General features: G+C 39.9%; 1 protein-coding gene across 3 annotated transcripts in view; it reads right to left on the bottom strand.

Annotated features, from left to right (window-relative positions):
- LOC145987715 (uncharacterized) overlaps positions 1 to 20105 on the bottom strand; it is a 621803-nt gene extending 601698 nt beyond the window's left edge. For 2 of the 3 annotated variants that reach the window (XM_083122295.1, XM_083122298.1), the window contains exon 1: positions 19509 to 19721. The gene's annotated coding sequence lies outside the window, so the exon portion shown is untranslated. Of the gene's footprint in view, positions 1 to 19508; positions 19722 to 19795 lie in introns of those variants that run through there. The other variant, XM_083122297.1, reaches the window with a different exon arrangement.
- Between the last annotated feature and the right edge of the window lie 2111 nt (positions 20106 to 22216).

Here is a 22216-nt window from a genome sequence, read left to right as displayed (position 1 = left end):
GAAACTATGATTGGATTGTTACTTAAAGTCGCTTTTCTGAGACTTTTGGATAAGCGTGACGATGAAGATGAGTGATATGAAAGGGACACTCACAAAGAACACTCATGCCCAGACCGTGATTCGAACCCGTGATCCCTGGCGAACCCGAGATAACCAATCCGCTTCGGAGGTAGGGGCGTAACTTTGACGAGTTGAAAGAAGCCGGATTCAAGGGCAGGCCAGAGCTTCGATGTTGTGATTGTGTGACTCTCTTCATCAATTTCATCATATCACTCATCCTCATCGTCGCGATTAGCCAAAAAAAGAGAGAGAGAACGGCAATGAGTGTTAAAAAATCACATACGTAAAGAAACAGCCGGAGAGAGAAAAGAACAAAAGAATGAAAAGAAAAGAGACAGGAAAATAGGAGAGAAAGAAATAAGGAAAAGCACCTAACACACCCACACACAGAGAAGAAAGAATTGAAAGCACATCGAACAAAGAGAGAGAGAGATAGAGAGAAGCACACACAGAGAAATAGAAGGAGAGAGAGAGAAGGAGAAGATATAAAAGACTAGATGTGAAGAAATGTGACGTACAATAAACAAAATATGCAAATTCAACTCGGAATTCGTGGCAGATTCCATAATGAGATCCTTCCCAATACAGATACTCTTTCTTAAAGCATCCAATCATATTCATTCACACCTCACTCAACTGTCTTCAATTCTAATATTGGTGCCCAAGACTTCCTTGTTCGATTGCCACATGTCTTTCTAAGACGCCGCACCTGGCGCTTTTCTAGCACGTGCCAAAATCAACAAATGGAGATCCCTGCTTCTCATTCCGGTCGTGCCGTTTGACACGTGAAATTCCAACCACTTTACATCACTTTCTGAGAACCCACAGTTCAGAAACTCGCATTTCAACCGATAAAAAAGTTAAGTGACGCTCAAGGTGAGTGCAGAAACATGAAGAATGACGCGGCAGAGAGATCGGATACGGACAAATAAACAAAAGCACAAATTGTTTGTAAATCTGTGCTTCATCTTGAGTGACCGCGGGATATAAAAATCATGTAGCCATGCGTCTTACTGAAGGAGGTGTTTCACATGGCAAACATGTTAGAGAAATGATTTGGGAAAAGGGGTGTCAAAAGTCAGAACGGAGCTCGTAAACGCAACAAAACGTGACAATTAAACGTTAAGAAACGAGAAAGTAAGGCAAGAAATGGAAGTGGCAGAGGTAGACAGACAGAGAGAGAGATAAACGGCGAAATAAACAAAGGTGAGAAACAAGGAAGAAACATAGACAATGAGAAAGAAACATGGAAAGATTGTGGAAGAAAGGAAGAGAAACAAAGAAATAGAGGAAAAACAAAGACAATGAGAAAGAAAGAAACGCGGAAATAAACAAAGATAATGAGAAAGAAAGAGAAACAGAGTAAAGAAAAAGATAATGAGAAAGAAGGAAACAGAAAAAATAAAGATAACACAGGAAGATATGAAGAAATAGGAAAGACAAAAACAATGAGAACGAAAGAAAAAGAAGATGAAACAAAGACAATGAGAAAGAAAGAAAGACAAGAAGAAACAAAGATAAAATAAAGAGAAACAGGAAGACGAACAAGAGAATGAGGCAGAAGGAAAACAGAGGAAGAATAAAGATAAAACAAGGCAAGGAACAAAGAAACCGAGAAAGAAATACAGGAAGAAACAAAGATCAAATCTGGGTTGTAACAATACAATTGAATAGAATCATTCCCACTGAGAATTGTCTGCGATTGTATCAGGTGGTTATAATTAAAGTGACGGTGTTCAGAGTGGTACAGCACGGGCTGTAATGAGAGTAGCAGTCTGAAACTTCGTAGATATGCTAATGAAGCAATGCGCTCGCGAATTATGAAAAAAAAAAAATAGTTCCAATTCTCGCCACCAGGGTAAAAAATGGCGCTGTAAGCAGTCAAAACTTGGTATAGTTACAGGAAAAACACTATAAATCGCAGAAAACAATACTCTTTGTAATAAAATATCGCTACAATTTCACTATTCGAATTACATGAACATTACTAAAGGAAAAAGCAACAAGCGTCACCAACAATAACCAGGGAGCTCACACAATGGTTAGGCAATTTCACCGACTTTGACGTCAGAGTTATGGAAAATTCCACGTTTTGACTGCTTACAGCGCCGTTTTTTACCCTGGTGGCGAGAATTGGAACTATTTTTTTTTTTGGCATAATTCGCGAGCGCATTGCTTCATTAGCATATCTACGAAGTTTCAGACTGCTACTCTCATTACAGCCCGTGCTGTACCACCCTGAACACCGTCACTTTAATTATAACCACCTGGTACAATCAAGAATTCTAACGATTCTACTTGAGTTTGATGTAGTTCCCAGGTTTTTATTGACACCTCTTTATACAAGATCAATGCAGAGACTCTTTGTTTACACACAACGACTTCATGTATGAACTGTAGACTGTGACTGTGATGTGGTGCTACGATCTATATAACCTACAACTGATGATGGCGTTTCACACAGACAAATTCTTCTTGTCTCTTTTTTCTCATTATCTTTGTTTCTTCCTGTTTCTAATTAACTTGTTTTCTTTCTGTTTTTCTTTCTTTCCCATTATCTTTGTTTCTTCTATTGTTTCTCTTCCCTTCTCATTATCTTGGTTTCTTCTACTCTTTTTCTTTCTTTCCCATTATCTTGGTTTCTTCTACTGTTTTTCTATCTTTCCCATTATCTCGGTTTCTTCTACTCTTTTTCTTTCTTTCCCATTATCTTGGTTTCTTCTACTGTTTTTCTATCTTTCCCATTATCTCGGTTTCTTCTACTGTTTCTCTTCCCTTCTCATTATCTTGGTTTCTTCTACTGTTTTTCTCTCGTTCCCATTATCTTGCTTTCTTCTACTGTTTCTCTTCTCTTCTCATTATCTTGGTTTCCTCTACTGTTTTTCTCTCGTTCCCATTATCTTGGTTTCTTCTACTGTTTCTCTTTCCTTCTCATTGTCTTGGTTTCTTCTACTGTTTTTCTCTCGTTCCCATTATCTTGGTTTCTTCTACTGTTTCTCTTCCCTTCTCATTATCTTGGTTTCTTCTACTGTTTTTCTATCTTTCCCATTATCTCGGTTTCTTCTACTGTTTCTCTTCCCTTCTCATTATCTTGGTTTCTTCTACTGTTTTTCTATCTTTCCCATTATCTCGGTTTCTTCTACTCTTTTCTCTTTTTCTTTCTTTCCCAATATCTTGGTTTCTTCTACTGTTTTTCTATCTTTCCCATTATCTCGGTTTCTTCTACTGTTTCTCTTCCCTTCTCATTATCTTGGTTTCTTCTACTGTTTTTCTCTCGTTCCCATTATCTTGGTTTCTTCTACTGTTTCTCTTTCCTTTTCATTGTCTTGGTTTCTTCTACTGTTTTTCTCTTTCCCATTATCTTGGTTTCTTCTACTGTTTCTCTTCCCTTCTCATTATCTTGGTTTCTTCTACTGTTTTTCTCTTTCCCATTATCTTGGTTTCTTCTACTGTTTCTCTTCCCTTCTCATTATCTTGGTTTGTTCTACTGTTTTTCTCTCGTTCCCATTATCTTGGTTTCTTCTACTGTTTCTCTTCCCTTCTCATTTTCTTGATTTCTTCTACTGTTTTTCTCTCGTTCCCATTATCTTGGTTTCTTCTACTGTTTCTCTTTCCTTTTCATTGTCTTGGTTTCTTCTACTGTTTTTCTCTCGTTCCCATTATCTTGGTTTCTTCTACTGTTTCTCTTCCCTTCTCATTATCTTGGTTTCTTCTATTGTTTTTCTCTCGTTCCCATTATCTTGGTTTCTTCTACTGTTTCTCTTTCCTTTTCATTGTCTTGGTTTCTTCTACTGTTTTTCTCTCGTTCCATTATCTCGGTTTCTTCTACTGTTTCTCTTCCCTTCTCATTATCTTGGTTTCTTCTACTGTTTTTCTCTTTCCCATTATCTTGGTTTCTTCTACTGTTTCTCTTCTCTTCTCATTATCTTGGTTTGTTCTACTGTTTTTCTCTCGTTCCCATTATCTTGGTTTCTTCTACTGTTTCTCTTCCCTTCTCATTTTCTTGATTTCTTCTACTGTTTTTCTCTCGTTCCCATTATCTTGGTTTCTTCTACTGTTTCTCTTCCCTTCTTATTATCTTGGTTTCTTCCTGTTTTTCTATATTTCTGATCATTTTTTATTCTTTTGTTTCTCTTCGATTATCTTTATCTTTGTATCTTCTTGCTTTCCTTCTTTCTCACTTTGGTTTCTTATTCTATTTTACTTTATTTTTCTTCCCCTTCTTGTCTTTCTCACTTTCTTTGTTTCTTCCCGTTCCTCTTTCTCACTTTGTTTGTTTCTTCCCCATTTCTCTTTCTCACTTTCTTTGTTTCTTCCCCCATTTCTCTTTCTCACTTTCTTTGCATCTTCCCCCATTTCTCTTTCTCACTTTCTTTGTATCTTCCCCATTTCTCTTTCTCACTTTCTTTGTTTCTTCCTCCATTTCTCTTTCTCACTTTCTTTGTTTCTTCCTCCATTTCTCTTTCTCACTTTCTTTGTTTCTTCCACCATTTCTCTTTCTCACTTTCTCTGTTTCTTTCGCTGTTTCTCATTATCTTTGATTCTTCGTGGTTTTTCGTCCTTTCTCGTTATCCCATTCGTTCTCCCCATGTTCCTCTTTATCATTAATTTGGTTTCTCTGTCTCTCCACCCCGAAAATTTCAACTCTTGAAACAAAGAAGTGCGCTAATTCTAAAAAGGCCAGATGATGGTTGAAAACTATTAATGCATTTAAAGTGAATTTAGATCTGGTAGAGAGTATAGGTAAGGAAGAGGGGAAGACACACATCTGTATGTAAAAATGTAGGACATCAACATTACAGAAAGAATTAAGGGAAGGGGCAGCATTTTAACATTTTTAATTTAACCCTGTATGTGCTACGTGATTTCTGGAGACACCACCCACTGAATTTATTTTCAAAACACGCATGAAAGCACATGCTTTGTCTCCCGAAATTCCATAGAAACTCTTCAGCAAGAATTTGCAATTATTATTGCATTCTTCCAGCTGCTTTATCGGTGCCTGATTGCATAATTTTATTACCATTACACCTTTCGTCCCAAAGAAGGTAGTTCTACGCAAACAATCACCCATAGCTTCATGTACACAGTGGATTTCCCGTTGCAGAGAGCTATAAAGACCTTATCAGCGATAAGCTCCTAGTCTTTCGTCTGACAGAAATAGCCAGGAAATATTTATCACCTCGTCAGCAATTCGCGAGTGAAACCTTTGCTGGAAAGTGCTACGTTTCATGTTCCTTCTGGCTACTAAGGTCTGGGTACTTATGAAGCAGTCTGTCTGTCCATCAGTAAAGAATCAAGTGAAAAATACTAGACTTACAGAGACCAAAGTTGGGATGTTGCAGTCACGGACACTTCTGACTTGTAAAGATACCATTTGCTTTTAATGGGATCCTTACAACACAGAAGTGACTGTACAAAGATTGAGACACGGAGGTGTCCGGAGGGTGAACCTCGTGATGGCAGACCTCATCCTTCGGTAGAGTAGTGAGGGTGGGACAGAGGTCGAGTCGTGAGGGTGAGAGAGGTTGACTCAAAATGAACACCTCTGGTGATATGGCATTGTGAAACTACAGGGTGTCTAAAACGTTTCGCACAATAGGCTAAATCACAGTATTTGTTCAGTAGGTCCTCTATTCAGTTCCACACAGGTGTGTGGGCGGAGTCACAGTTTATTCAGCATACGGGGAACACAATCTAGAGCTATGGCATCACATTCGTACTGATCACGAATCTGCACTCTGTACATCAGGAATTTCAGATACCCCTAGAATGTAAAATCCAACGGATTCAAGTCTGGCGAGCTTGGGTGCCATTCAACGGGTCTTCTGCGACCAATCCAGTATTTCAAATCTCTCACAAACAAAAGAACAAAACACATTCAAATTTAACATTTGGCGTGTATTATGTTACTTTTCGGAAACCCTGGGAGAAAAACTAGAAAACCAGGTTTATCAACCCGAGACCAAGTGTTGGTATTTTTGTTATTTAGTGCCCGTTTTCAGTCACTTTTCGTTAATCGAGACGATGATGATGAACGTTGATTGGATAAAATTGATGAAAGGACACTCAAGAAGAACAGCTATGTCCAGGTCGACCACGTAAAGGGCATGGCCACCCAGCTGGCAGCAAAGAAATCGTACGTAAATTAAAACATCAACAATCTGTGGTGTATTCGGTATTTTTAGAGGTTGTGTTCAACTGTTTGAGAGACGTTCTAAGTCCACTTTATGCCCAGGTAGGCTAACAGAGACTGAACCTGCATGTTAAAGTAGGACTCGAACCACTGTGCAAATGTGCCTCCGTCGGCAATCGAACGCTGGATTACAAGAAAACAATGTTACCACTGTAGCATCTGAAAGGTCTGCAATTATGACAAAGAAATCAATTATACTCTATTTCCTTCGGGAAAATGAGATCCAAAAGGTGGGTCTCTGACCCCATGACGCCCTCCACCCTTTCGATGAGTCCTTGTCAACAATAATAGAAAGTATTCTTTGAAAGTGAAGTTTTCGCAGCTAATCCGTTTCGCGCTTGTTCCTTTCGCGCATATTTCGGTGTTCAATTTTGGTTTCGCGATTATTCCGCTTCCCTGTAATTCATTTTGTGCTTATTCCAGTTCGCGCTCATTCCTTCGCGTTTCTCTGTTCGCTCTTAATCCTGCGTTTCGTATCGCGGTTGTGGCTTTTCGCATTTAATCCGTTTTCGCGGTTATTCCCAACACCCCTCTTGAACCAACTCACTGATATTGTATTTACGTCATTGGGTACTCCTTGTGTAGCACTGTCATGTTATGACGGCTAAAAATACATCACCTGCCTCCTCTTAGTGTGAGACAGGATGAAAACATGCACTCAATAAGCTAATAAACATTGAAATAAACATGTCGGGGAGTGGGTGTTGAACTTTGTTTCCCCTTTGCCCTGGGGCAAGGCATCGATTCTGTCAATAACATTGGACGCCCCCGTCTCATCTCCCACCCCCACCTGTCACGCTGATTGCCCCCCCTCCCTTCCAACCTCTCCCCTGTTTAGCAACCCGATTGCAAATATATCAACGACTGTTAACTGTGAGAGGACTCAACGAATGTCTTTTAAATGAAAATGTTTCTGAACGGATTGTTAGTTGTTTGTTGCCTGTTTAGTAAACAAGACACTTATCTTTCTAACGGAGCTTACACATGAGTAGCAAGTAGTAGTAGCTACGCGCTTTCAAGAAGTGCAGTGAATACAATCATTATCAAAATGCATAAAAAATAAATGAAAACACTCATACAGAAATTTTGCCGTATTCGATCTCGTAAATGCAAACTGCATCAAGAGATGGCGTTGAAAGATCGGAATTAATTAAGCGGACAAATTGATAGCACAAAAGCAAAAACACAGGCCGATGCCTTAGTCAAAAATTAGTCTGTAATAAATAGACCAATATTGCTACTTTTGATGCTGAAATTGACGAATATAATATCGCTCAAATGTAACATAAACCTTTATAAACCTGACACATGTTTAGTATGCGAAAAATATGAAAGAAAGTCTACTTTCCCTACTAATCGTGTCTAAACAGTCACTAAAATTAAATGTCAAGAGTTATAAGCCTGCGCTCCTAACCTATAACTCCGCTTGGATCTAATAATGCATTTGTGGATGATTTAGAAGGGCCAGGTTTAGAGTCTTAGCAATTAGATTTAGTGATTGTCAACAGCTGGATGTGCCCTGAACCAGATCCTGTTTAATCACTTCTGCCTTTTCGGTGGCCGTGTTCGAATTCCCGAATTGACATTCTCCTGTTAAGCCCAACATCAAGTTCAACTAATCATCACAGAGCCCCATCGTCACTATTATCCTACAGGGAAAGAAAAGTCACGCAAGATAAGTGATAACAATACATTGCCCTTCAATCAAATCTCCACATCGAATGCCGGAACCCCAATGACAGCAATCAAATAATTTTCCAATTTGAATTAACACGTGTAAGACAAAAGACTCGTAGCTGGAATTTTCCACGCCGGATGAGTCCCTTGCACCGAATTTACCTCCATCCCATCCTCAGTGAGAGGATGTTGTTATTCTCTTTGCTATCTCTCCTTTTAAGTATTCAGACGCAAAGAGAAATTCCCCGACACCGTAAGGAATCCGTTAGAAAGGTTTATCAATTTTAACTGAAATGTGCTGGTTCCTCTATAACTGCAGGAAAGTCCACTTATTAATACAAAACTATTCCGAAAATGTTTGAACTGCGTATTTAGTCCATTTTCTCTCTTGCTATTTTGTTGGGTAATCTAATAATGCCTTAAATTATTACAACACGCAGAGAACAGATAATACAATTGTATAGGGTGTTTTTTTTAGAGTGATAGAGCTTTGAATTGAAATAAAAACCATAAAAAAAATAAGTTTGAAGCCAATTGTGTTTTCATTTGAAAGATAACTTTCTGACATTTACTTTTTGAAAATAATTTACGGCATATGTCCACCACGACTAGCTGTGATGAACCGGATTCGATCAGTCCAATTTTGAACCACTTTTTCAAGTAATTGGGGACGTATGTCGTTAATAACACGAGTTATGTTGGCTTCCAAAGCGTCAATTGTTGCTGGTTTATCAGCATAAACCAGAGACTTTAGATATCCCAAAGAAAATAATCCAGTGGCGTTAGGTCCCATGATCTTGTGAGGCCAATTCACTGACAGCACCGATATTTCCGAAGTGCTCTATACGTTTGGCGAACAGAACATTGATTTTGGAAATATATTTCCACAATTTGTAAACGTTGTTGCGGCGTCAGTCTTTCCATGATCATTTGCCAATGCTCACTGATATGAAATGACAAAACAACATGTCATCAAAACAAAACAAATGACAGATATCCCTATCAAAAGTTCTATCACTCTTAAAAAAACACCTTTACTTTCACTAGAGCAACATTGTAATAATAAGCATAGTAAAGTCTTGTTAGAATTCATCTTCCTTGCACTGTACAGTCATCGGCCTTATCCCGATTCGCCTTATTGCTTTTTCACCCCTTATTGCGTTTATGTGACACTAACTTTCTAAGGCGAAACGGGACATCCCATTTCGCCTTACGCACAAAAAAATTCCCACCAGGGAATATTATCGACATGAAGGGTCATTATTATTAATGTAATAAAACACCATGCTACATTGATATAACGTGAATTCATCGCGTGTTTCATGCACTCATACTGCAAGTATAATTTATTTCAATTTTCTAGGTAGATGCAGTATGATGCAGCATCTAAAGACGCCATTAGGTGCATGTCTCCTCTTGTAAACAATTCTTTCAAACGCTGAAAGAACGCTAGAATCTAACCTAACCTAGCCAAGGTAGGCATCATCACAAGCTCTGCGCTCCCATTATGAATTACCCTTCAAGTCGATAAAATTCCCAGGTGGGAAATTTTTTGTGTAAGGCGAAATGGGATGTCCCGTTTCGCCTTAGAAAGTTCCTGTCACATAAATCATTTTAAATTGTGTTGGGGAAGGTGAAAACGCAATAAGGCGAAACGGGGTAAGGCGAAACGGGATAAGCCGAAACGGGATAAGGCGAAACGGGAGGACACGAAAATGGGACACCTAGATCCTGAAACACCCGCTGGATTCAATGTGTTGTGGGTGTTGCCTTACTGCGCGGCAATAGCCCAAATTCTATTGAAAAGTTGTTACTGAAGTTGGCTTGTCTCCGTAGAGTTAGGCAATACACACAAAGCATTGCAGGGAAGCGAGCATTTCAGGATTTAGGTATCCCATTTATATTGCCGGTGACCGTACGCTCATTAAATCCTAAACAGACATTTCATATTTTGAGCATTTAAAGAATGATTAAGAGGGAAAGGATCCGGGAAAGAAGAATATGAAAGATAATATTAAATTAAATGGGGTCCTACGAGTAATTGCGCGGGTCTCCTTGATATCCGGCCCCGGAGCTATCTATGGGTCCAACGCCCCCTTAAAAAAAACGAGTTTCCATCTATTGGTGTCCAAAGAATGTTAAGCAAATTTCCAAGAATTAATTTACTAGGTATGATATGAAATCATGTACACCAAACGACAAAAGAAATGGTAGGCTAGTTGCCTATCACCATTTTTCACCAGTCTGTTTTCCACAACGTCATAATCGTAAATTGAAATAAAAACATCAACAAGCAGAGGAGAGGATCTGTTTCGCATCAACAGAATTACATTCTTTCAAACAACACAAGCTGTAGAAGAGAAAATAATAAAAATAGCGATGGACAATTTGCCTACTATTATCTTTGCCGTCGGCTGTACAAGATCTTGAATAAACTGTATGAATATAGCCAACAGAATGACAAGAAACGATGATATTGACTATTACTTTTGCATGTACAGTCACGGACAGTTCTGGGTTGTAATGATACCATTAAGAGACAATGAGGTTATTACCAGACGTGTCCGTGACTGTACAAGAAGGCCGAAAGGAGAACTTTTATTACTTATTTTGGTGGGAAAAGTCATCTATCAACATGTTTCATTCAACTAGTTACGCCATTATTCTCGTTATATTTAAATTTGCACGTCTTGTGTTAATTTGGTGTTGATAAATTGGATACACTTGTTAATTTAAACAAGCATCATCTCCCTTCCCCTTTCACTCAAATCAATTATGAAATTGCTCTCACATTATTAACATGAGAATCACTCGTTCGCGAATATTGGTTATCAAGTTACTCCAATTCACACAACGAGTCAATAATATCACATTGACACCTCTATTGTGCATACAAGCTATGATGAGTTAATAGGTGCTACAGCACTATATCACGCAAATATACGTTTCCAAAAGTTAACGTTCAATTAATTTTTGCTTCACATTTATAATGTTCATTTGCAGTTTCTTCCAAGACAGGGATGTTGTAAAAATAGCCCGGTGCTGCCACACTGTGGAGAAAAGCTTAACGTTGATTTTGTTATGGTACAGCATCGTTTCGGCACAGAATACTCGCCTATAAATGTGCTACTGCAATCGTAAACACGTTTAGTGTTGCCAACCCATGGTTAAGGAGATGGTTCCGGATATTGTATTCGTTGAATAAATAACTATTTATTCACATGCTTTCCTGGGCAGTGGGCACTTGTTCACTGTTACGGTATGATTGTTTTCTCAGACTGAATCGACACGGAGATTCCACATCGAAGCGACATGCGGCACGGACAGTTTCAGTTTATAAGAAAGCATTCATTGAGAATGTGTGACCAACAGACCGAAGCGACACGATGTACGTATGTTATTGAGAAAACAGCTCCTATCCGAGCGACACGTGCAGCTTGTCGTGTTTCATTTCGGCACGAAAAGTTGCATTTATTTCTGAAGTTTTGTTCCAAAGTTACCCGAGGAATATCAGATAATTCAAAAAGTACAATCAGGAAACAAACAAAGTATTCCAAAAATCTATAACAGTACTCCATAATTTAGAAGTTGATTTCTGAGAACTATGACAAAGTTCCATGTGTAGGGTATTTAACTTCGAAACTAATACACACACACACATGCACACAGATATATATATATATATATATATATATATATATATAAGCAACTTATACATACGAGGTAGTATCAAAAAGTTTCGAGACTAGTTCTGTAACACGCCAACAGATGGCAGCGTAAGGCTGCACGCCCAGGCACAGGGAGCACCAACCTTCATAAGTCAGTGTACATCGTGAGCTGTGCAGTTGGTGCTCTTCTGACCATGTGTGTTACCACGTCTGCGATTTGATCATGGACAGCAAGTTAGAACAACGAGCGAATCTGAAATTCTGTGTGAAACTGGGCAAATCCGCCACAGAGACGCTTGACATGATTCGGCAAGTGTACGGCGATGCTGCAATCAGTCGTGCGAGGTGTTTTGAGTGGCAAGAGCGCTTCAAGAGTGGAAGAACATCACTGCGACGAGAGATCAGGACGACCTTCAACGAGCACAACACCCGAAAATGTCGGGACCATTCGGTAGCTTGTGCATGAGGATCATCGGAGAACAATCCACATTACTGCCATTGTCTGCGTGCCACACGGAACAGTGCAGGCAATCCTCACGTGTGATTTGTACATGCGCCGTGTTGCTGCCAAGTTCGTCACCAGGCTGCACATCCAGGAGCAGAAGGAACACCGCGTCCAAGTCTGCCAAGAACTCCGTCAGCGGGCCATCTTCCAGTGATGTTCTTTAACTCTTGAAGCGCGCGTGTCTCTGTGGCGGATTTACCCAGTTTCACAGAGAATTTCACGTTTTCTCTGTTCTAACTTGCTGTCCATGATGGAATCGCAGACGTGGTAACGCACGTGGTCAGAAGAGCACCAGCTGCACAGCTCACGATGTACACAGGACGATGTATCTTGGCACACTGACTTATGAAGGTTGATGCTCCCTGTGCCTGTGCGTGCAGCTTTGCGCTGCCATCTGTTGGCGTGTTACAAAACTAGTCTCGAAAGTTTTTGATACGTCCTCGTACGTGCCACGCCACAAAATCTCACAGTATATAAAGGTCAATAAGGCAAACTACTTTTCTTAACATCAATTTCTTTGTTTGACGCATCGCTTCGACTCTAGGAGCCCTCGAAAACCTAGATTTTATCCTGAGCATATATTTACTATTATTAATGTTTACAGTAGGGTTCGAGTTAAGCTTACAATTTACTTTATACCGATTCTCTAACTATAATAAACAGCTTTTCGCTCTACGCACCTTAATATGTATATTAAGCTGTACAGTTATGCTATTAAATAGTATATGAATATACAAAATAGGGAAAATTACAGATGCATATGATTGAACATAAGCTAGGAAAGTTAATAAACAGTTTCAAAAGGGAAAAAGTTAATGAGGTAAATTAGGCACGGTGTTATAATTCACAGATTAACGTCTTAACTTGCACACTACATTTCTTTGCTTTCTGCAGTTTACAGGAGGATGATTCTACGCTCCGTTTGCTAGAGATTACAGGGATTTTGATCCATACCTTGCCTTGTTACATTTCGGTACACGGATAATATGTGTTATTAGATGGAAGGCAGGGATAATGTATGTTATCAGAGATAATTACTTTGTCGGTTAATAAGTGGTTGTTTGTGTGAACTACCTGATGGTTGCACATGCGCGGTAAATGCTCTCTCAGAGACTGGTAGGGGATCGTGTCGCTTGTTACTTCGGTGCGCAACCCTATGGGCGGCGGCTTAAGATAAAATCCTCATCTGGGCGGGTTTTTGGCGCCCCTCCACTTTTAATGATTGATTGAGTTGGTGTTTTAAGTCCATTTCATGCACTATAAAGCTAATCGGGACTGGACCTGCAGTTTAAAGTGGGATGCGAACCACTATGTGCATCCACAAGGTATCAAACCCGATACCCCCTTGATTACAAGGCGACGGCGCTACCAATGCACCATCGGGGAGGATCTACTTTTAAGTATTACTGTTAAAGAATACGTTTATTGTAAGTATGCATTTATTTAATTCCTACATATCATCATCATGATATCAACATAACACTAATATCTTAGCTTAAATTGCTACGTGACTTTGCAATGTATGTATAATGTTGTGCAACAGTGGTTTCGGGCGTTTCCACTTTGGAAGGATGGTAGGGTTAGGTTGAACTGTGCCTCTGGAGGCCCCGCTTTCACATTTCCTTTTTTATACAAAGTATTTATTGGCTGTGGATATAATCCATGCACAAGTTAACAATATATATATTGATGAGATATAATGAGGGAAGTTATTGACAGTTAAGCTTGCCAAACAACTGATAAATTCTTTAACTTATTAAATTATGAAAACCACTTCTATTTTCCTGTGCATCTATCATCTATTGCTTATACATTGTTTTCATCTTTTGTACATCTTCTTATCTTATTTCTACTTTCACTAAATATATATTTATCTTCAAACAATTTATATATATTATTTCATCTTGTGCTACGATGTACGTTTCTTGTTCGAAACTACTTTCGTGTTACTGAAATACTGGTGTGAAACAACACTTTTTGAAACAAATAGCCACGTTTAGGTAATTAAAATTAAGATTTTTGGCGCTACTCACGGAGGGTTTAGTGCCAGGACCTAAATCCCGCCCCTGTGAAACCACCGTGTCGCTTCGGTCTGAAAGCTGTTGCCTAAGTCTCGGTCTCGTTTAGAAGCATCTGGCCTCGTCTCGAAACAACTGGTCTCGTCTCGAAGCAACTAGTCTCGTCTCGAAGCAACTAGTCTCGTACTCGTCTCGATTTTTACAATGCAGTCTCGGTACAATCCCTAATCCGAGTTCCTACAGAGTTGATACGCAGAGCTTATATTCTTGAATAGGCTCAATCGCGCAATACAAACACCCACACACCTAAAGTGAATACTGAACTGAATAGCAATTACGCACAATCCACCCTCTCCCGTCGCTTCCTTCACGGATCACGCAACATTTATTCGAGGTCAGGAGTTCGGAACCCGCGATCAAAGAGAGAGCGGAACACATGCGAAGCGATATCGGCTACCCCCTCCCGCTTTAACGGCGGTAAGGGTTCGTGCCTCGATTTCCTGAATTATATATGGACGTCTTCTCTTAGCTGGGATTTCTCGATTCTATTATGCATACACCTCTCCATCCCCACCCTTCTCGTCTGACTAGACGTGTCTACGTTTGGAGTGTAAGCAAGTAGGGGATGGCTGGCTCATGACAGCTCACGAGGCTATTAGCAACGAACTTTGAAGTTTGCACAAGTTGGCACAGGCCTAAGGACATTTGGAAGATAGATCGATTGATTGAATTACGTTATTATGCGTCGCTCTTATACCACTTATGACTAATCCCTAAGATGATTGTGAAAACGATCGAATTGTTCTTTTAAGTCTACTCCAGAAAGGCTAATCGGGACTGGACCTACAGTTCAAAATGGGATCCGAACCACTGTGCCACGTGCCTACACCAGGAATCGAACCGGAACCTCATGATCATTGGCGTATCAACATATCGCGAGGCCCCCATCCATTCTTCAATGTGAAGAGAGACAACATTTTCAAGGATACGTCAGCAATTTATCATATTTAAATAATGATTAAAGATTACTTACGAAATTAATATTTAATATTAATTTATATTAATTTCCCTTAAAAATGATTAATTGATATTAATTTCCCCTAAAAATGATTTTCCCAGTTTTCAGGAAGCTGAAATCTCAATCTTTGGGACAGACCGTACTCAGATAAGGTTCCATTGGGGTCATCCAAACTCGAACTATGAAATATTATAATGTAAAGATACAAGAAACCTACGAATATAACACTGGCGACTTTTCAGATTGTCGATTTCGTCCTTGCATGCTATTTTATTCAAGAGAAGAATAAATGGATAAAAATGTCAAAGCAAGTTATTGTGACTTTCGCCAATATTTAACATGAGCAATACGATGATAACTTTCACTTTTTTCTTGCCCACCTGATTTGACATATTCCTTTAAATTATAACGTATAACTAGAATTTAAAACCAGATAAGAACGGAACGTTTAAATTTTATTGCATACAAAAATTAGACTTTTCCATTTAGTTTTATGCGAGGCCACTTCGCCCACCCCTTGCTACGCCACTGCCCATGATTACAAGGCAATAAAAAATTGATCACAAACATTTGGCCTCCCCGATGGCGCAGTGGTAGCGTCGTCGCCTTGTAATCAAGGCGTCCCGGGTTTGATTCCCGGTGGAGGCACATAGTGGTTCGAATCCCACTTCAAACTGAAGGTCCAGTCCCGATTAGCCTTATTGTGCATAAAGTGGACTTAAAACAACAAATCAATCCAATCCAATCACAAATATTTATGGACAGCACGCAAGAGGAGTATATTGGCTACGAGTCCATACGTCAGAGCCTCGAGCCTCATTTGTTTAAGAGATGTTGAGATTTTGGTGTTCCCAACAATTGGAACAGAACACTGGTTGATTCATTCATTGGTTTATTGTACTTGGCTTTTCTGCCACTTTCAGCTAATCGCGAAGATGAGGATGTTTGATGATATGATGAAATCGATGAAGTGACACTCACAACGAACACCCATATCAAGGCCGGTATTCGAACCTAGGACCCCTGTCGCCGTAGCGCGCTGTGATAACCACTACGCCACGGAGGCCGCCGGAACAGAATAACAGGGTAGTAATGTTCTTCAAACAGGAAAATATTGTAAATTTAAAAACCAGGAAAGATGCGTAAGACGTGTCTTCTTAACAAACTGGCATGATGGCCCTGTATCTACCAGCCTTACTGTCCTCAGCTAATTATTTGATTACTTTTACGTCGCTCTTCTGCCACTTTTGGTTTATCGCGACGACGCGCATGATCGGTTATTTTACGAAATGGATGAAGAGACCATCACAAAGACACAAGTACATGTGCAAAAGCCTCGTTTGCGTACGGATGGTATCGGGACGAGGCAAACCTTGGCAATCTCATTTATTAAATTAGGCACACACAGATGTACTACGTAGATTTTTCAACGAAAAATGCAGGCTCGACCAGGACTCGAACCCGGGTCTCTGACATAGTATGTCATTGCTAGGGGTATGCATATTTCGTTTTTGACAAAACAACGAAATTTGAAAAAACACATTGCAATGTTAATTTTTCATGTCTTTGAAAGGTGTGAGATGCATTTTGTGACCATATTTTGTCACGAAATAATGCGAAATGAACTGCAAAAAGCGAAATTAACTCTCAAACACGAAATTCAGGTTTTATTCACCGACGCGACACCTTCTGAGGTCTGATTTATCCTGAGAGTTATGCAATTCCAGGAAAATAGATTAATTCTGCTGTTAATATTGGAGAAGCAAAAATGGGCTCCTTTACACAGAAATAAACTTAATACTTTGATAACTACATAAATGGGCTATTAGAAGTGAAATGTTAATTCTGTGGAATAAGTAGTTTTTAAATCAAATTTAGGATTATATTCACAATTTTAAAACCAAAATGTCTTTTTATATACCACTTTTCATTCAATTTTTCACCGCTATAACACCGATATTTTATTTTATTTACCGCTTTTGAACCCGAAATTGACTCAGTTTTGTATCGAAATTTTGCTTTTATATTTACCAAAAATATGTGCCTCTAGTCATTGCTCTACCACTGAGCTACCGAGCCGGCCTTGTCGCGCCTGAAAAATCTACGTTGGCCCTCTCAGTTTGTCTCGACTTGTAAACGCCCGTCTCTTTCTCGTACAGAGTTTCAAAAGGCAAAGTATAAACAATATGTACAGCGTGTTACCACACAAACGCTACAAAGAAATTCTTTTTGATTTTTTGTTTGACGCCTTGTTTCGACGCTACGAAACCTTGGAAAAAGAAATATCTTGACCATATCAACTCCTCAGTACAGTTCACACTTGCCTCTGATGGGGTGACCCTTTAAGACACAGAAATGTCAACCTCTCTTTTACGTAGTACTCCCTGAGCTGCTTTTTGCAGACTAGCGAGGCTCTGGCGTCTGGGGGTCTCCCCCGATGTCGTAATGATAACGTCGTCGCCTTGTAATCAACGGATCCCGGGTTCTATGTCCGGTGGTACGTAATGGATGGGATCCCACTTTAATATGTAGGTCCAGTCCCGATTAGCCTTTCTGTACGTAAAGTGGACTTAAAAACAAAACTAATCAATCTAGCTTGTCTGGATTCACGTGTGTGCTATACATAAGTGCTTGTGATTGTCCTTTCACCAATTTCATCGTATCTCCATTCATCCTCATATTCGCGATTAGCCAAAAGAGACAGAAAAGCGGAGTAAAATCAAACCAAGTGAATCATATGCCACAAATGAACAGTCGTTGAAGTTACTAAAACAAAATATGGGACATATCTACTAAAAACCATGAAAATATATGCTCGATATGTCTGAAGTAGTCGCACATTACCTAAATGAAATTTGGTTTACCTAAATTTTTCGAATAGTACACCAAAATCCCGAACAAAACACAGAATCACACATTAAACCTCGTCTCGATTTTACAGAGACCTCTCGTGTTCTCGATTTCGACAAAAACTGTACCATTGCCACTTTTCTTCCATTTTGAGGATGAACAGTGATTAGATGAGATTTATGAATGTTGGGATATCATCGTCGCTATTAACCAATGAGATAGAACTGACTAAAATACTACAGACTTGATTATTACCAGGTTTGCAATAAAAGTCATCCGGAAAACTACGCAGTTGATCTAAGGAATGACTGAGCTAGGATATATATATATATATAAGGTTTCGTTTTTAAAATTCACTTTATGCACGTGGACCACAGTTTTACTCTACCCAAAGGTCAGAAACATGTAACAGAACCTAGGGTGGAAGTCTCTATTATAAATTGAATTACTATGATTTCGGGGAAGTCACGGAGAAGGGTGTTTCGAAGAAGTGATGATCATTCTAGATTTTCGGTCGACTTGTCAATGTCAACATTACCTAGAAATCAGTGCATCATTAATCATATGATTCAAGAGAGTTACAAAATACTTGATAAAATCTAAGGCAAAATTGGGAGCTATTACAGAAACAAACCTTATGAAAGCGTGATGTTTGTTCTTTCAACTACAGTTGCTTTACGTTCTTTTCTAACTCTAGGGTTAATCGCGACGATGAATGTTGAGATAATGAAATATGTGATGGGACGAACACAATGATACAGACCTGTTCCGTACTGTGATCGAACCTGTATCCTCTGGCTTAGTGGCGTCTTGCGTTCAGCACTCTGCCACGGAAGTATACGAATACGTAAAAGGACGAACTATAATAGAACTGCTTGTGTGTTTTTCTAAGATAATATTACGATAAAATCGGTGCATTTGCTATTATTTTCTGATTGACCTCGCTTATGGCTTTTCTGCCACATTTGGCATGTCGTGTTGATGAATATAAGTGATGATTAGATGAAATTGATAAAAGGACACTCACAAAAAACAAACATGCACAGATCGAGTCTCGAACCCGTAAATTTCGGTGGCGAGATCGATAAATATTGACCACTTAATTCGCTGGGCCACTAAGCCGGCTCCTGTTGTGTTTAAAGAGAATTACAGTTGCTGCGCTGGCAATTGTTGTTGTGTCGCTTTTCTGCAACTTACGGCTAATCGCGACGATTATATGAAATTGAAGAACACACAGCACAAAGAATACCCGTCCCCAGATCAGGACTCGAACCCGGAACCTTTGGTGGCAAGAACGAGAGTAAACCGCTCAACGCGTTCGGCCAACAATGTTGTTGTTGTTGCCTTTGACTTTTCTTTAATTAAAGTGATAAAACACACGTGGTACTGTCGGTACGATTGAACGTTAAGAAGACGAAAACAGTGCGAGACAAACCCAATAACACAGTCAAATACAACCGGCATGCACAACATTGATACAAGGATCTAGAAATTTGTTTCAACTTTTCGGCTTTACCTGGATGTTATGTTAATTAAGCGCTTCGAAGTGGCGACCTCTCTTGTTTGTTTCCCCTTGTGAGAACTAAACTAAAGAAAAACGATGTCTTGTCTGGGATTTTCTACTCTTGTAAACACACTACAGTTGACGCACTGCAAAAACACCGCACTACCACAAAACCGGTTGCCGGGACAAGCACGCGAACACTACCGCCAACCACGGCTTACTCGGCTCGACTGCCAGAACCCAACACATCACTCGGCAATGATCGGTTTGCTTCGGACACCCTCGCAGCTCAGACTCACCTTAACATCCTCCCTTCGCATTGTCAAGTTCCCGCTGGCCAGTCAAAAGGGTGCAGAGTTGAGAATGCTGCAAGTTGTGCACTGCAGTTTGTTGTAGTCACTTGACAGTCCGTAGCTTCAAAGACGAGATAAAAAAATAAAAAGTTTTTTTTTTTTTTGCCCCTCGTGGACACAGAAGGCGAAGAAACTTGTAACGTTAGCAGAAGACGCAACAGTTGTTTGTATAATAGCCAACTATTGATCTGTTGACCCCGTACTCTTGTGCATGGTCGTCTTCCTTCATGCACAGGGACAGACAGACAAGCGTGCAAACACCAACGGGAGGCGAAGTGTTACTGTAAACTGATTTCCTAAAGTCGTCCCGTGGATTTCTTCCAATTCCCCCACCTCTCCCCTCTACCGGGTTTCTCAACTTAGACCAACTAAGAATGTTCTGAAATCGGAACAAAATATGGTACTTATAATGATTCTATTTGTGCGTTCCCTGCACCACTCTTCTATGCCAAGGTGTGTCATCCTCGCGGGAAAGAAGAGGAAGAAAGTAAGATACGGAGAAACTACCAATTACTGGCAAGGGTTGCAACCTACACTCGAAAAATGTCTCAAGCAGAAATACTTTTTTCCAGAAATTTCCGTAAACTTGTCCCGCGGTCTATAAAGGAACTGAATAAAGTTGTCTGATACTGAAATATACAGGGTGTATCAAAAAGAATCATCCGATTTCAAAAGGCTATATTTAGGAAACCAATGAACATAGAACCTTGCTATAAATTGTAAAATACATGTTGGAATATAAAGTTTTATTTACATAATGTTTACAATTGCTCTATATATCTACCTCTGGATGCACAGCATACAACCACACAATGGTGAAATTCATCCCATACTTGAGGGGGCATGTCTGGTGTTATTGCAGTCACTGCTGTTGTTATGTGGTTTCACAGCTCATCCACAGTTCTTAAAGGGAGGGGGAGACATATACGGGGTCTTTCATGAATCCCCCAGAAGAAAAAATCACAGACAGTGAGATCTGGCGACCTCGGTGGCCAATGGTGTGAAGCCAAATTGGTAGGCTCCCTACGGCATATCCATCGTTGAGGAAGCTAGCTCATTGTTAAGAAATGAATGAACATCCAGGTGGCAGTGGTGGTGCTCCATCCTGTTGGAATATGAAAGGGAGCCTACCAATTTGGCTTCACACCATTGGCCACCGAGGTCGCCAGATCTCACTGTCTGTGATTTTTTCTTGTGGCGGATTCATGAAAGACCCCGTATATGTCTCCCCCCTCCCTTTAAGAACTGTGGATGAGCTGTGAAACCACATAACAACAGCAGTGACTGCAATAACACCAGACATGCCCCCTCAAGTATGGGATGAATTTCACTATTGTGTGGTTGTATGCTGTGCATCCAGAGGTAGACATATAGAGCAATTGTAAACATTATGTAAATAAAACTTTATATTCCAACATGTATTTTACAATTTACAGCAAGGTTCTATGTTCATTGGTTTCCTAAATATAGCCTTTTGAAATCGGATGATTCTTTTTGATACACCCTGTATTATTCAGGTGTCGTCCTCACCAGATACTTCTTAAGAGTGTTTTTACAGGTTTTCTTGAAAATGACGTACGTTCAATATTATTTGTTTCTTTTTTTCGAATAATTTTTCCTCTAATCAGTGGCGGCAACCTTGGAGCCTAAAGATGTGATGTGATGAGCGTGGTCCCGATAACTGGCGAATTCTGTGAGTTCCATTACCTGTGTCTGCGCGCGCTCCCCTGTGTTTTGCACAACGCCATGAAGGCGTATAGGGGTGTGGAGTTAGGGCCCCACACTTTCTTGACCACGGCCGAAGGTGGAGTGATGTGATCAGCACCACGCCCCTGGCCGCCTCTACCCTCCAGAATTTCCTCCAGGTGCCCACTTTATAGACGCTTGGTGGGGCGCCGGAGCCGCTTGAACAGGTAGAAATAATCCCGGTTCTCCCCGCCGGAGATCAAACTCGGGTCTCTCGCATGGTAGCCACGCACGGAGTTCCATTACCTACGTTCCGAAAATGTGCAATTTGGAAAGAGGCAAATATTTTGCGGTTGAGGTGTAAAAGGTATACATTCAGATATGGATCAAATAACGTACTTCTGGGCAGTGGTGTGACCTGAACTTTTTAAGTGAGATTATGATATGACAGTAAAATGAAAGGGTAAAACTGATTTTACAATAGTCACTTCTAAATTTGCCATTTTTCCAGCATTTTTATTTTTATTAGGAATTCATGGCCAAGGGGGGGGGGTCATGACCCCCCATCAACGTCCCTCCTTGGGTACGCTACCGGATTGGGCTCATTTTCTACCATTAAGGTCTTATGAATAGTGCATGCTTCTTTGACAAATACGTAATATTACCATAAGTTAGTTATTT

The sequence above is a fragment of the Lepisma saccharinum genome, chromosome 5 (assembly GCF_977018435.1).
Source record: "Lepisma saccharinum chromosome 5, izLepSacc3.1, whole genome shotgun sequence".
In the NCBI taxonomy this organism is placed as follows: domain Eukaryota; kingdom Metazoa; phylum Arthropoda; class Insecta; order Zygentoma; family Lepismatidae; genus Lepisma; species Lepisma saccharinum.
This window is presented reverse-complemented; position numbering and strand designations above follow the sequence as displayed.